Source organism: Anopheles coluzzii, chromosome 2, assembly GCF_943734685.1.
Source record: "Anopheles coluzzii chromosome 2, AcolN3, whole genome shotgun sequence".
In the NCBI taxonomy this organism is placed as follows: Eukaryota; Metazoa; Arthropoda; class Insecta; order Diptera; family Culicidae; genus Anopheles; species Anopheles coluzzii.
In genome coordinates this window covers 79,194,254-79,209,645 of record NC_064670.1, presented here as the reverse complement: position 1 = coordinate 79,209,645, position 15,392 = coordinate 79,194,254, and positions in this window count along the sequence as shown.

Here is a 15,392-nt window from a genome sequence, read left to right as displayed (position 1 = left end):
ACTGTAGTTGGACAAAGGGATACCTATCATCGGATGTGAAGACTCGAATTGCGTTCGATGGGATCTGGGCCCGCGGGTTCGAAATAGTAGCACTTCAGGAGGTATGCTGGAAAGGCGTTACGGAGCGCCAGTACCGTAGCAACTGCACGATCTACCGGAGCGGTAGAGATTCGCGCGAGCTCGGTACTGCCCTCATGGTGCTGGGTCCACCAACTGACAAACGCAACGGTGATAAACTTTGCCTCCTCCAAGCACATGAGCATCCGCAGCACCTTCTTCCAGCATGCACACCGCCATAGCTACACCTAGAGACACCCGAGGGGTGATTCAAAGTCCCAAATCGACCACGTTCTGATTGACGGAAGGCATCTCGGATATTATCGACGTTAAAACGTATAGAGGCGTAAACGTCGACTCGGACCATTTCCTGGTCATGGTCATGCTCGGGGAAGCGCTTCCGGCCGACAACAACATCGCCGCAATGCCCATGGCAGGCCACTGGCGTATGGTGGAACGAGCCATCAGCACTGCAGCTCAACACAAGATCGGCCGCTTACCACTTAGGGAGAAAAAGGAATGATTCGACGAAGAGTGCAGACGAGCACTATCCGAGAAGAACGCAGCGCGCGCCCGCATGCTACGGCATGAAACACGTCAGAACGTGGAGATCTACAGACTACTGAGTTCGTTCGGTGAGTCATTTTGAAGAATGAGTCATCAGTGAAAGGTGGAAGTGCTTCTACGAAGGACATCTGAATGGAGCAGAGGCAGGAGAGACTGGCGCAAGTGGCAGAACACGGTAACCACCACAGCACAGCAATAATAACAGCGACAGCATCGACGCAGACGACGAGGTGCCCCCGCCATCTCTGGATGAGATTGGCAGCTCCATCAAGCAGCTTAAGAGCTATAAGCCTGCTGGCAGTGATGGACTGGCGGCTGAGCTCTTCAAGATGGGGCCGGAGAGGCTTACCGTCGATATGCATCGGCTGATCGGGAAAGTCTGGGAACAGGAGGAACTACCGGAGGAGTGGAAGCTGGGTGTCATTCACCCAGTCTACAAAAAAATATTTTCCGAACTATCACAGTCCTGAATGCCGCCTTCAAGATCCTGCCCCAGCTTCTGTTCTGCAGACTTACGCACCTTGCTACAAATTTTTTCGGCAGCTACCAAACTGGGTTTGTTGGAGGCAAAACCACCACCGACCAAATTTTCACTCTACGGCAGATCCTCCAGAAATGCCGAGAGCGCCAGATACCTACGCACCACCTGTTCATTGACTTCGAGGCGGCTTACGGCACCATAGACCGGAAGGAGCTATGGAACATCATGTAGCGATACCACTTCCCTGGGAAGTTGATCCGACTGTTAGAGGCCATCATGAACCGAATCTCACAGGGGTCTGAGGTAAGGTGATTGACTCTCCTGTCTGCTCTTCAACATCGCCCGGGAAGGTGTCTAGCCCCGCGTTTCAAATTATAATGAAATCCGTTGCACGATCCTCTACCTGTCTCTCCAATTTCTTGGCTTCGCGGATGACATCGATATCATCGGCAGGATAATAGCATAGTTGTGGGAGGCGTACACCTGACTCAAACGCGAAGCAGCAAGAATTGGATTGAGAATCATTGCGACGAAGACGAAGTACCTGCTTGCCGGTGACTCAGACCATTTGGGATGACTACGACAATATCAAGGTAGTAAAGGAGTTTTGCTATCTTGAGACGGTCGTCGATATCAGCAGCGAAAGTTCACTAACGTTCTCCTGCCACCTGAAATTTCTACAAATTCTCCAAAAGCACAGCAATAGAATATCGCTTCAACTAGTTGTTCGTACAACCGCCCCGTACAGTGCAGCAATAGTATAACAAAACGTGATGTGGATCTCATACAGTGGCCGGCAATATAAAGTGGCCACTACTTACAATTTTACATTTTTTCCATTTTTTCAGTGAAAAATGAAGTTATTGTACTGCTTTATTTTTTGAAACATTGTTCGTGATATGCTTAAGAATGCGCAGTACCATAACATGACAAAAATGAGAAGTTTGCTTCAAGAAAAAATATTTTTTCCAAAATTGATCAAAATCACTGTGCCAAAATAAAGTGCCCACTTTATTCATTGTACAGAACATATTTTTCTGAACAAATATAACACCAAACTTATAATTTATATGCGTTCCTCTCGCATTCTTTACATGTTCGAAGATCTTTAGCGTATTTTTTTCTAATTTTTAAAGGTTTATCTAGTTCTGCATCTAGTTTTTGCATCTAGTTCTTCTCAAGCGTTATCAAGAGTTTTAAATTTAAATTTATTTGTTTATGACACCAGTTTTATCCACCTTCGCACATGGAATCTGCCACAAATTCTCGATGGAACCAATATTTAGACTTCATGGAGGACATGCAAGGTGTTTTATACGATACTAGTAGAGAAATGTTTTTTGTATTGATTGTGTGTGTTGAGATGCTAGCCTGTAGGAACATGTTTTTAGTTTTCAAATCCCATTTTTTTAAAAGAAATATCCCAAAATAGTGATGAAGAATGTTAAAAAAGGTATCAGCCATAGTTGTACTTTCGATTCACACCAGTTTTCCTGCTACTCCTAAAGAGAAACACCCCCTAGCTATCACATTGCAATTTTCGTAATTTACTGCTCGTTAGATGTAGCGTCCTTCAAGTTCCTCGCCCGAGCTACAGCAAGACTAACAAAGCCAATTGGCTTCAATATGATACATACAATATGGTACATTCTAAACTAGACTATATTTTAGACGAAATCCATGATAGACGTGAATGTTCTGAACGAGGTAGCTCAAATGTGTTTAACTTTGAGCCCATAAAGGATGTGGCCACATTAAACGAATTTGAAAGTCAGCTGGAGGAGACTAACGGGGCATATAGAGATGAAATATTTAAAACACTGCATAGTTCGATTAAAAAAGGGAATTCTACATATCAAATCCATCAAGCAATCGACAAATTGCTTAATAGTATATTTGATACTGAAATCACTTGATCCGGTAGAGCTAATGAGAGCGAGAAAAATTGCTTGTTCAACCTATACTAATATTAAAAATTTGTTTGTTGATATTGCTGGCACAATGTTCCAACAACCAACGGAACAGTTTGTTTATGAATACTTGGGTCAAAAATTTAGACATGCTAGAAATCGTTTAAAATTCTTGGAAAACGAACTACTGCTCTACATAATGTTAAACGAGTGATATAATAATTTTTTTTATGACACGAATATCGTTTAGTTTAATAAGTTAGGAATTATACTATTATTTAAATATTTTCCAAAGGTTGCCAGGTCAGAAAAGAGACGATAAATAAAACAAGTGATATACAGATGAAAACAAAGTTCCTATATAAGCAATAAATTACTAAAAACATTTTAATATGTTTAGTTATATGAGTAATGAAATTTATGTGAAATATAAACCAACATAAAAAATAATGCAGTCGCACTTTACTTTTTTTCATTTTTGTTTGTGTATTCTCGATCGATTAAATTAAATCGATTAAATTTGAAGTAATGGAATGTATACAAACTATCCGATTCTGTTTTAATAGCTACTAACTTACACTTAATATTTTGAGGGAAAAACTCATCGATGAAAATGATGATAACGCATTCATGTTACCCTTCGATAACCCCCAGGACAATCGCATGGCAATCGGATTGAACGCGCAACATTTTCCGCAGTCCGCAGTGTAGCGTTTTCTTCGCGCCAACTTTGCCTGTATTTTCAATGAGCCAAGCGATTTTACCCTCCTAAACGCATTGCATCCTAAAGCACGCTTGTCGCGGCAACGTTCACCACATACACACCCACATCTCCACACTCAGGGTAGGGGAAGTCGGGGTTGGTTCGACACTGCGGGTAAGTTCGACACCTTGCCGTTTTTGTATTTATAGAACTTTTTGAAGACAAAAAACTTATACATATTATTTATGTCAACTGTTTCGAATATTTGAGTCACATTTCACTGATCAGAAACCTGTCAATTGTCAAAAAACAACAAAATAAACACATGGTGGTTCTGTTCTGCCGATGTAAGTTTTTACTTCTGGGACTTAAGGAATTGTGGCGTTATTTCAACAAAATTATAATTTCCATGTCAATAGTATTGTTTTATAAATACTATTGATTAGTTCTGTATCACAAGGCGCAATTTTTACATTAATCTATATAATATCCCAAGCGCCACAGAATAAGCTTAAACGACTGGAAAATTGAATATCCATAGAAAAAAAAAATGAAAGCTCCTCAGCTTCATTGGTTCGATCAATAGATGGCGTATTACAACTCATCATTATATTGCTATCCTTTTCTTGCAATGTGTTTCGACAAGTTTCTTCTTATCATTATCTATATAGCCTTCTAAATTTCTGAGCAAGAATCTATATGAATGATCGTATGGTCAAGATACGTGGGTATCAACACCAACGACCATTACTCAAATCTCACATACTTCAGTGCTGGTGGTGTCCATCGGAGTTAAGTATTTAAACAACAGTATCGCCGTTCTAGTTCTAGCGATGCATAACTTCAATGCGAAACCATACAACAGTACAGAGGAAATGAGAAAGCTCTTCTCCAAGCGATGAAGCTCAACTGGTTGGGGTATCCCACCAACAAACAGCGCCATCAGATTTTTTGCTATTTTTAGAATGCATGAGTCGTTTGCCGTCTGCTAAACGAAGTCTTTCTATACCGTTTAGGTAGAGTGCTTGAGTCGTTTAGAAGCCGTTTAGTGGTCGTTAAGTGGATTTGTGGCACTTGGGATAACATGTCACTAAAACTTGTGCGGCCAATGGGAGTAAATTGGACACCCCACTTGGTAGTAATGTAATGCTTATTTGTAGCATGTTAACTTTGTTTATATCGTCATTTGAAAGTGCCTGTATTTTATAAAGATGTCCCTTAACGATGTACGACAAACGTAATAATCAAGCTGAACAAACACGCAATTAAAAATACTGTAGAAGCTTTAAAATTCAAGATGTCAACAAACCTAGGAAGTTATAATTATGCAATTTAGCTATTATTCTCTCACAGAACGTTTGCCAAACTCGGACTCAAAACATGTACTTTGTATATGGTTTAGGCTTATGAAAATTAATATTGTTATGGCTTTGACCGTATTTTAGGCTTACTTTAGGCCGGGTAGGATTAACTGAAGAAAAAAATAGTCGCTGGTTTGGAATCACATTGACCGATGTTCACCTTTTGGCTTTCGAGTTGGCAGAGAAAAATAAAATTGAACACCCTTCGATTTTATAAAAAAAGAAAAAGATTACTGGAAGATGGCCAGGTTATTTTTTTAAAGGAATCTTAACCAATTATTCCGTAAACCAGATGCTATCGCCGCAGCTTCTACTATATGGAGTCTGGTCCGATGCTATTTGAAATGAAATTTTTGTTCTTGCTTGTATCTTCATTTTTTTTCGTATATTTCAATACTGTTTTGTGTAAATTTTTCGTAAAATTGGTACGAAATACTTTGTTGAACTTCAATGAAAACTACAGGCCATCAGAGTTTGCTATTTTGAACGCTAAAACCAATGTGTCGAAATCACCCCCAAGGTGTCGATTTTACCCCATCATGGTGTCGAACTTACCCGCACTGCAGTCGTGACTAGTGATGGGTCAAGTAGCACTTTTTACTGTGTGGTGCGGTGCTACCACACATAATTAAGTGTGCGATGTTTTCGTGGTACCACTTTTGTGCAACCGCACAATTTTGTTCAACCGCACGATTTTGTGCAACCGCACAATTTTGTGCAACCGCACGATTTTGTGGCACCGCACAATTTTGTGGCACCGCACAATTTTGTGCTATAGCACAATTTTGTGGTACCGCACAATTTTGTGCCATAGCACAATTTTGTGCTATAGCACATTTTTGTGCTATAGCACATTTTTGTGCTATAGGGTAAATGTACCAATAGTGGTGCAATTTGTAGTGGTACCGATGTGTTTTAATGGATTTAAAGTGTCAGAAAGGCCATTTTCTGAATATTTCAACATATAGCAATTGTAATATGTTTTATCTTCGCAATCTCAACCATTTTTACCATGAAATACATCAAATTTACGAAAAAATACAAATTTTTGTGACTGCTTCGTTGTACCTATAATGGTGGTATGGTTCCTATAGCCGTCTTATTGTGTTCCTATAGTGGTGGTAACAAAGATGCATCAAAAATGGTGTATAATATCAATGAAACTTAGTTTCGAAGCTGTTTTCGTATGAATAGCAAGAATTACTGCCATAATATTGGTTTCTTCCGTAATTTGATCGTAAAACAATGTATAAATTTGATCGATGAAACTATTGACTAATGTACTTCATCACACCTGTCGTCAACCTACACTCGGAGGAGTGTGCTTGATTTGAAGTCAATTTTTCATTCAGCCATATAAGCGAATTTTGGCCTGTTTTTGGTAAATTTCCTACATAAAACTCATTTCTGTTGCTTATTTTAGTGAAAACAGTACGACATGTCGAAAATATCCTCGAATAAACAGAAAACGACCTGTTTTTATTGATTTTATAACTATAACCACTATAGGAACATGCCTGTTTTGTGTACCTATAATGTCACTATGGTAAAAAACACTTAAAAATGCATAAATATGGTCAAAAGGCAAATATTTGGTCATTTAGGTTATATGGTCATTTAGAACGTTAACAGAAATATGAGTTTCGTTATGAAATCCTAAGGATTTTGGAAAAATGTTATCACATTTCACAAAATAATGTATTTTTCGGTCACTAAGTAACGAAATGGCCCCATTTAACTTTTAAACCCTTTGTAAAAGGCTATAGAACATTTCACACTAACGTAAATAACTTAATTGCTTTTAATTTGCCGTATGAACCGCATTTTAGTGCAATACCACCACTATTGGTACTACCACCACAATAGGTACATTTACCCTAGCACAATTTTGTGCGCGAACTATTTTGTGCTATGACGCAATTTTGTGCGCAAGCAATTTTGCGGTAGAGCACAATTTTGTGGTAGAGCACAATTTTGTGATAGAGCACAATTTTGTGGTAGAGGACATTGTTTTGGTAGAGCACAGTTTTGAGCTATAGCACAATTTTTGTGTGCACAGTTTTGCGCAACTGTAGTAAATGTGTTACCACATTGAATGTGCGGTTCTACATTCTCGTGCTACGTCGGTTTGGTTCTGCGGACAGTTTTTGTGATGCCCTTTTTTCAATTGAGCCCAATTGTTGGGCTAGGCACGAAAAATGTGCTGCACATAAACAGTATACTACGCACAGTTTTGGTTTCTTCTGTTGTTTCTTCTGCTGTTCACAGAATTGTTAAAATATTAAGAATTTGAATATAAAATACAACATTTTATTCACTTTGGCTAAATGAAATCACCACCATCAAATCGATGACATTAAAGATCATGTTACTGCTGTTATTGTATGTTTTATTCTTCTTCTTCTTCTATTTGGCGTAGCGTCCTACGCGGACTTTCCGGCTCATACAGGCTTTCGAGACTTTATTCATTATCACGCAGCCGGATAGTCAGTCCTTGCTACGGGGAGACGGTTGTAGGCTTGAACCCATGACGGGCATGTTATTGAGTCGTTCGAGTTGACGACTGTACCACGGGAACCCCTCTTATAAGTTTTATTCTTATATAATATCATTACATATTAAGTCCATGATACTTGAAATGATTATCACTTAGGGGCGCTCCCGTAGTTCACTCGAACGACTTAATAAAATGCCTGTTCAAGCTTCAAATGAACCGTTACCCCGTAGCAAGGACTGAATCTCCAGCTGCATGGTACTGTATGCGAGCATCCAAACGTGAGGTCCAAAACAGCTGAAGTCATAAAAAATCATGAAAAAGTTTGTGCCCTTGCGTTCTGGCATCCACTCGACGTTTACCGAGCCGATCCGAATAAACATATATGCGTATCAGGTAGCTGAAGTTGTACTGCTCACCTGCCGTAAGCCGCTGTAATACCGAGCGAGACGCATAGACAACGCGTCTAGAGAACATGTTTAGCCGTAAGGAAACTTTTCTACATCTCTTTTGGCTTGTCCTTGCATTTAGATCCTGATGAGCGAAGCATGCATACCTTTCGGGTACGTTCGGGGTATAAGCCTATCCTTCGTACGTTAATGATATAGATATAGTCGTATGCTATCGGCTCTGCATTCGGGAAAGGGCAGGCCCGTGGGCGTCGTGTGGATGCTCGCTATAAGTCTCAAAACCCTGAATAGGCCGAAATTTCCGCATAGGCGTTACGCCAAGTACCAGAAAAAGGAGATCATTTAAAACAAGATGTAATAGATGTTCAAACATTTTTCAGTGCATCGTTTTATTAGATTTTCAACAATTCAATATTTAACAAGTTTTTATTTCAAATTATAAAAATAATTAATAGAATAGTGCAACAAACTCGTTACCTAACCCTAAAAAAATCATGTTTTTATTGTAACGGGTGTTTGGTTCAGTTACGCAAGAAATTTCTGCAGAGAAAAATACACTCTCTAAGATGATTGTACTTGTGCGGTTATTAACCAGTAAGCTGAAAAGTTATGAGTTGGTTAATATGTGTGAAGAAGTGAAAAAACTGCTAGGAAAATTACTAAATAACTTATGTGATCGATATCGATATTTAAGCAAAGATGTTATAGCTCATGCAGCTATATTAGATCCGAGGTTAAAAAAAAAGATTTGAAAGTGGTTCAATATTTTATGATAAATGTGCAAGTTTTACAGTACTAATGGAAAACTTCGAAGTTTTAAATAATGACGACTATTTGGAAATAACTGAAAATGCTATGGATGTGACTGAAACGTTAGAGTCTGAAAGCATTTTATAATGAATTTGACAAGGACACGAAGGATCAAGTAATGCTTCATGCTCGATCTTCCAGCAAGATAGAGCTAGATAATTATTTAGCAGAACCTAATATACATCGAAAAGATGATCCTCTTTAATGGTGGAAACTAGAAAAATACAAATACCCAACACGTTATAAAATAATGCTACGCACTCTTTGCATTCCTGCATCTTCAGTACCTTCTGAGAGGGTATTTTCAAAAGCTGGAGATGTCGAAACAAGTAAAAGAAACCGATTAACATCCAGCAAATTAGGAAAAATTTTGTTTATAAAGCATAATCAGGAGTGAAATACATGCTATGAACTATTAAAAATTTAATATAAACTTAATTACAATAAAAAACATGATTTTTTTAGGGTTAGGTAACGAGTTTGTTGCACTATTCTATTAATTAATTTTATAATTTGAAATAAAAACTTGTTAAATATTGAATTGTTGAAAATCTAATAAAACGAAATGCACTGAAAAATGTTTGAACATCTATTACATCTTGTTTTAAATGATCTCCTTTTTCTGGTACTTGGCGTAAAGCCTATGCGGAAATTTCGGCCTATTCAGGGTTTTGAGACTTATAGCGAGCATCCACACGACGCCCACGGGCCTGCCCTTTCCCGAATGCAGAGCCGATAGCATACGACTATATCTATATCATTAACGTACGAAGGATAGGCTTATACCCCGAACGTACCCGAAAGGTATGCATGCTTCGCTCATCAGGATCTAAATGCAAGGACAAGCCAAAAGAGATGTAGAAAAGTTTCCTTACGGCTAAACATGTTCTCTAGACGCGTTGTCTATGCGTCTCGCTCGGTATTACAGCGGCTTACGGCAGGTGAGCAGTACAACTTCAGCTACCTGATACGCATATATGTTTATTCGGATCGGCTCGGTAAACGTCGAGTGGATGCCAGAACGAGAGGGCACAAACTTTTTCATGATTTTGTATGACTTCAGCTGTTTTGGACCTCACGTTTGGATGCTCGCATACAGTACCATGCAGCTGGAGATTCAGTCCTTGCTACGGGGTAACGGTTCATTTGAAGCTTGAACAGGCATTTTATTAAGTCGTTCGAGTGAACTACGGGAGCGCCCCTAAGTGATAATCATTTCAAGTATCATGGACTTAATATGTAATGATATTATATAAGAATAAAACTTATAAGAGGGGTTCCCGTGGTACAGTCGTCAACTCGAACGACTCAATAACATGCCCGTCATGGGTTCAAGCCTACAACCGTCTCCCCGTAGCAAGGACTGACTATCCGGCTGCGTGATAATGAATAAAGTCTCGAAAGCCTGTATGAGCCGGAAAGTCCGCGTAGGACGCTACGCCAAATAGAAGAAGAAGAAGAATAAAACATACAATAACAGCAGTAACATGATCTTTAATGTCATCGATTTGATGGTGGTGATTTCATTTAGCCAAAGTGAATAAAATGTTGTATTTTATATTCAAATTCTTAATATTTTAACAATTCTGTGAACAGCAGAAGAAACAACAGAAGAAACCAAAACTGTGCGTAGTATACTGTTTATGTGCAGCACATTTTTCGTGCCTAGCCCAACAATTGGGCTCAATTGAAAAAAGGGCATCACAAAAACTGTCCGCAGAACCAAACCGACGTAGCACGAGAATGTAGAACCGCACATTCAATGTGGTAACACATTTACTACAGTTGCGCAAAACTGTGCACACAAAAATTGTGCTATAGCTCAAAACTGTGCTCTACCAAAACAATGTCCTCTACCACAAAATTGTGCTCTATCACAAAATTGTGCTCTACCACAAAATTGTGCTCTACCGCAAAATTGCTTGCGCACAAAATTGCGTCATAGCACAAAATAGTTCGCGCACAAAATTGTGCTATAGCACAAAATTGTGCTATAGCACAAAAATGTGCTATAGCACAAAATTGTGCTATGGCACAAAATTGTGCGGTACCACAAAATTGTGCTATAGCACAAAATTGTGCGGTGCCACAAAATTGTGCGGTTGCACAAAATCGTGCGGTTGCACAAAATTGTGCGGTTGCACAAAAGTGGTACCACAATTTTGTTTAGTGTGCAAGTGTGCTTGCACATATTGATGTGCTGTGCGTGCGTGGTAGCACTGTGCTACTTGACCCATCACTAGTGGTGAGTCATCGAATGGTACCCACAACTGATCCTGCAACTCTCATAATAGCTCCACCCACACCAGCTATCTGTTCACTTACGCGGGCTCTCTTCAATCTGAGTTCTAGTGCCACTCTCTCCGTGATGACATTTAATTGAGAACCGTTATCGAGTAATGCTCTCACTTTGTTTGGCTGATCGTTAACATCTAGAATTATAATTTGCGCGGTAGACAATATAACTGTTTTCTTCGAACAATTTTCTTGAGCCGTAGCAGTTAATCTTGACGTTGACGGAACCACTTCCACTTCAGATAATCTTCCTATATTACACAGTTTCGAATGGTGCTTTCTTTTACACTGCTGGCACACATACGTCAATCTACACTCACGTGCTGAGTGTCCCTTTCGCAAGCAATTAAACATAAGCCATGTTTTCTTACTATCTCCTCTCGATTTATCACTGACGCTCTTTCGAATCTCTGTCACATATGCAAAGGATGCTGTTCGTTGCACAGTGGACACTTGAGATACCCTTTAAATGTATTGTTCGCTTGCTGTACTGGTAATGCCACATTCCTACCATCTCTTCTCGCCTGCCTGCCGGTCACCATGATCGAATTAGCCGCATATTGATTGCAAATATTTTGCGCAGAGCTCTTTAAAATATTCACTGTTCCAAAATTTCCACTAGATTTTTGTATTCATCTGTTTTGAAATCCACCGAGTACTGCTCCCACGCCACTAAAGTTTTACTGTCCAATTTGTAAAACAATAAACTTGTTAACGGAGTGTCCCACTTGTCGACAGGCTCGTTCAAACGTTGTAACACTCTGACTAATCTACTTGCTTCGTTCACGATACGTGCCAATTCTTCCGTCGAGTCGGTTTTCATTTTTTCTAGAGAATAGAATTCCTTGAAATATTCCCTTTTTAACACCTTGGAATTATCATAACGTTTTAGCAACGCTTATATGTCACGTAATAGTTATCGGCCGTTATTTGCATGTGTTCAAATTGATGCGCAGCATCACCCTTAAGCGCCGATAATAAATATTGCAATTTTAACACTTCAGGCATTTCTGTCGAGTCATGCACCATAGATGAAAATCTGTCTTTGAACGTAAGCCATTTTGTTATTTCACCATCAAAGCTTGGAAGGTCAACCTTAGGAAGGCGCAGATGATTTTGAGTTCCTGCACTAATAGTTGTGTTGACCTGTGTAGTGTTCAACCCACTCGACGCCCCATAATGGGAACTAATTAAAAAAAAAAGTGCCCTTACTTCGTAAGACCGTTTGTTAAATTCACGCCGATCTTTTTGCATGATATCGAATGCTTCCGAATCATCTACCGTTTCGTTGAATGCTTTACGTAATTCCGTGAACTCACTAACCAACTCTTCTAACTGTTCCAACCGACTTGGTATCTGATATGCATCGATGGTTGCATCAAAGGATTTCGTAAACTCTTCGAAATCTTGCAAAGTGTTCATAATTTCTACCCTCTTTAAATTGAACATTTTCACTCGTTTATCTGCTGCTGGCATTTTGCTCCCAATAATTGTTCTTTAGGTACTTCTTAACACAATTTTTAATTAAACGCACAGCAACGAGTTCCGTACCCCTGGAAGTTGTCGACACCTGAACTAATACACGCGCAGCTTTGGGTGCCAAGTATGGCGCTAGGAAGGTCACTCACGCACACCCACTCCACTACTGCGGTTGAACGACACTCACGCGTTCGAAAATGTTCTGCGCTGACACTAATTATCCACAAATACGTTTATACTGGAAAGTTCACGCACGCACTAAATTCAGCTATTCACCGTATTACAACTTCGCACCTTTCGTCGTCGCACAGTTCGTCTTTTGCTGTTTACAGACAGCCCACAGATACGCAGCTCCTTTCGTGGCTTCACGTCCTCTCTCTCTCACACACACAAACCAACGATGAGTGTACGGCTCCTGCAGCAGTAGCATCAACACGAATGGAGTGGAGAACACACCGTTCTGCTAAGAAATCCAATATTTCTTTGCACTCCCACTTGGCGCTCGGTAACTAAATAGCATAAACCACAAAAATTAGCAAAGAATATCCGTAATTCGGATCCGGCTCGAAGGACCAATGAACGATAGCTCATAAACTACTGTGATATTTTTGTGGTTTCCAAAAGTATGTTGCCGAGTCGACTGTCTGATTGCTACTAATCCTTTTATATTTTCATCATAACCCTGACAGTCCTGCTAACACTAATACTAACGTAATCCTATGTACCCTTTTTCCTATAATCTTACTATCTATAAATTTGCAGCCATTTAGGCGCCAACAATTAAAATATAAAATCTCTCTGAACCGCCCTAATTCCACCCATCCCTGCTATTGAGAAAGTAGCATTCGTCTCTCTACCTGTTTTTTAAACAGCGGGCATTCATAGCTATTGGCCGCATGTTGTACCTGTAGTTTCAGGTTCCTGGATGTGTTAGCCAAAACACATTTTACACATTTGAGGATGGACGAAGTACAATCCGACGTTCGGTGCTTGCCACTGCACTTTGAACACGCTTCCTTATTTTGGCAGTCAGTGCTTTTATGGCTAAATTGACCACATTTAAAGCAGCGCATAACGTGAATGGATCTAGAAATTTTACACCAATCAAATCCAATATTGATTTTATCAAGTTTTGCTAGACACTTATCAGTTTCATGGTCGATTTCCAAAACCACATTCAGCCGAACCGGTGAACTCGTTTGACGAGAAACATTCGTCGCTCATGAGTGGATAGGGATGTACCACTAGGTTGGCCAATACAAAATCTACACGGTTTTCTATTTTTTTATCTAGAAGGCTATGAAATGAGCAAAAATGAGTGTCGCGACGAACGTTCCCAGGAACGAACGAGTTCGCCGGTACGGCTGATTATGTTTCTGGTACTTGTAGATCTTACTCTCAAACATTCCAATTACATTCACCTGTTTCCAGGGAATTCCCTCATTTTGAGATTTCAAAAGATCTACTAAGTCAGAAGAAGAATATTTTTCACTCATTCCAATTATTTTAACGCGTGCCATACGTAAGGATGTCGAATAATCGTCTCCTAAAATGTCTTCTACTTCTTTTCTTCTTCTTCTTCTTCTTCTTCTTCTTTGGCTCAACAACCGATGTCGTTCAAGGCCTGCCTGTACCCACTTGTGGGCTTGGCTTTCAGTGACTAATTGATATCCCCCATAGCAGGATAGTCAGTCCTACGTATGGCGGCGCGGTCTATTTGGGGATTGAACCCATGACGGGCATGATGTTAAATCGTACGAGTTGATGACTGTACTACGAGACCGGCTAACTTCTCTTCTAATGCTATTTAAATTCGCCAGAGCAGGACATTGTGCATATACTTGACCGTCTCTGCCGTTGCGGAATTCCGACAATTGCTGCTTCCTCGGATCCAATCTGGCGCGAAGGTCAGCTCTTGTCTTATCGCAAGACTGCACCACCTTAGGAACAATAACCAGAGTTTTATTATTTTCTTTATTTTTTCCCATGGGCACCTTCACATCGTTAATTTTCTTAATTTTGGGAGTAACTTTATTGTTTCCCTCGTCAAATCTATTAATAATAGTTTGAACATTGCTGTCTCCACTATTTGTCCTTTTTCTTTTTTTCGTTACTGTAGCCCATGTTTCTAAATTTACTTCCTCCACTGTTTTGCTGGTTTGCGGAGTATCAGAAGTTGCACGCAAGGCCACCTTCGACATTTTCGAGGCTTCTATAGCACTTAATGTTTCGCGCAAAGTTGTTTCCAACTTACGCTCCACTTGCGCGCAAAGCTCAGTTTTGAGAGTCTCGATTCCTCTCTCTAAAGCGCTAGAAATCCACACGCTCACATTGGCTTCCAAATCCCTCAGTGTTTGTGCAAGCAAATCATTTGATTTTGTTGCATCAGTATCCATATGAACCAAGCCTGCGCTTTGATCTAAACAAATGTCACACATATATACGACATTGCGGTTCTCATTAATTAATTTGACCGCAGGCTTGTTGAGTGTGGGTGTAATACACCGACGGTGAAAAATAAACCCACAACTCCCTGAACAAATTATCGGGTCATCGCTGGTTCCCACCACGGCGGAGCATTTTCAACACTCCATGCCGTGTAAAAAACAAATACGGGCGAAGTCTTATAAAAGTGTTTTTTTTTCGCTTACCTGGTTTCAAACGCCGGCCAAAAGCGACACAAACACTACTATACTAATATGCTACTCTACGTATCTCCCGGTGTCACACATACATGGATAAAAACGGTACAAACACTTATCTACACAACAAGGATCGGTTACTGCCACCAACGGCGAGACGCTGTTGCCCGCACCAATCCACAA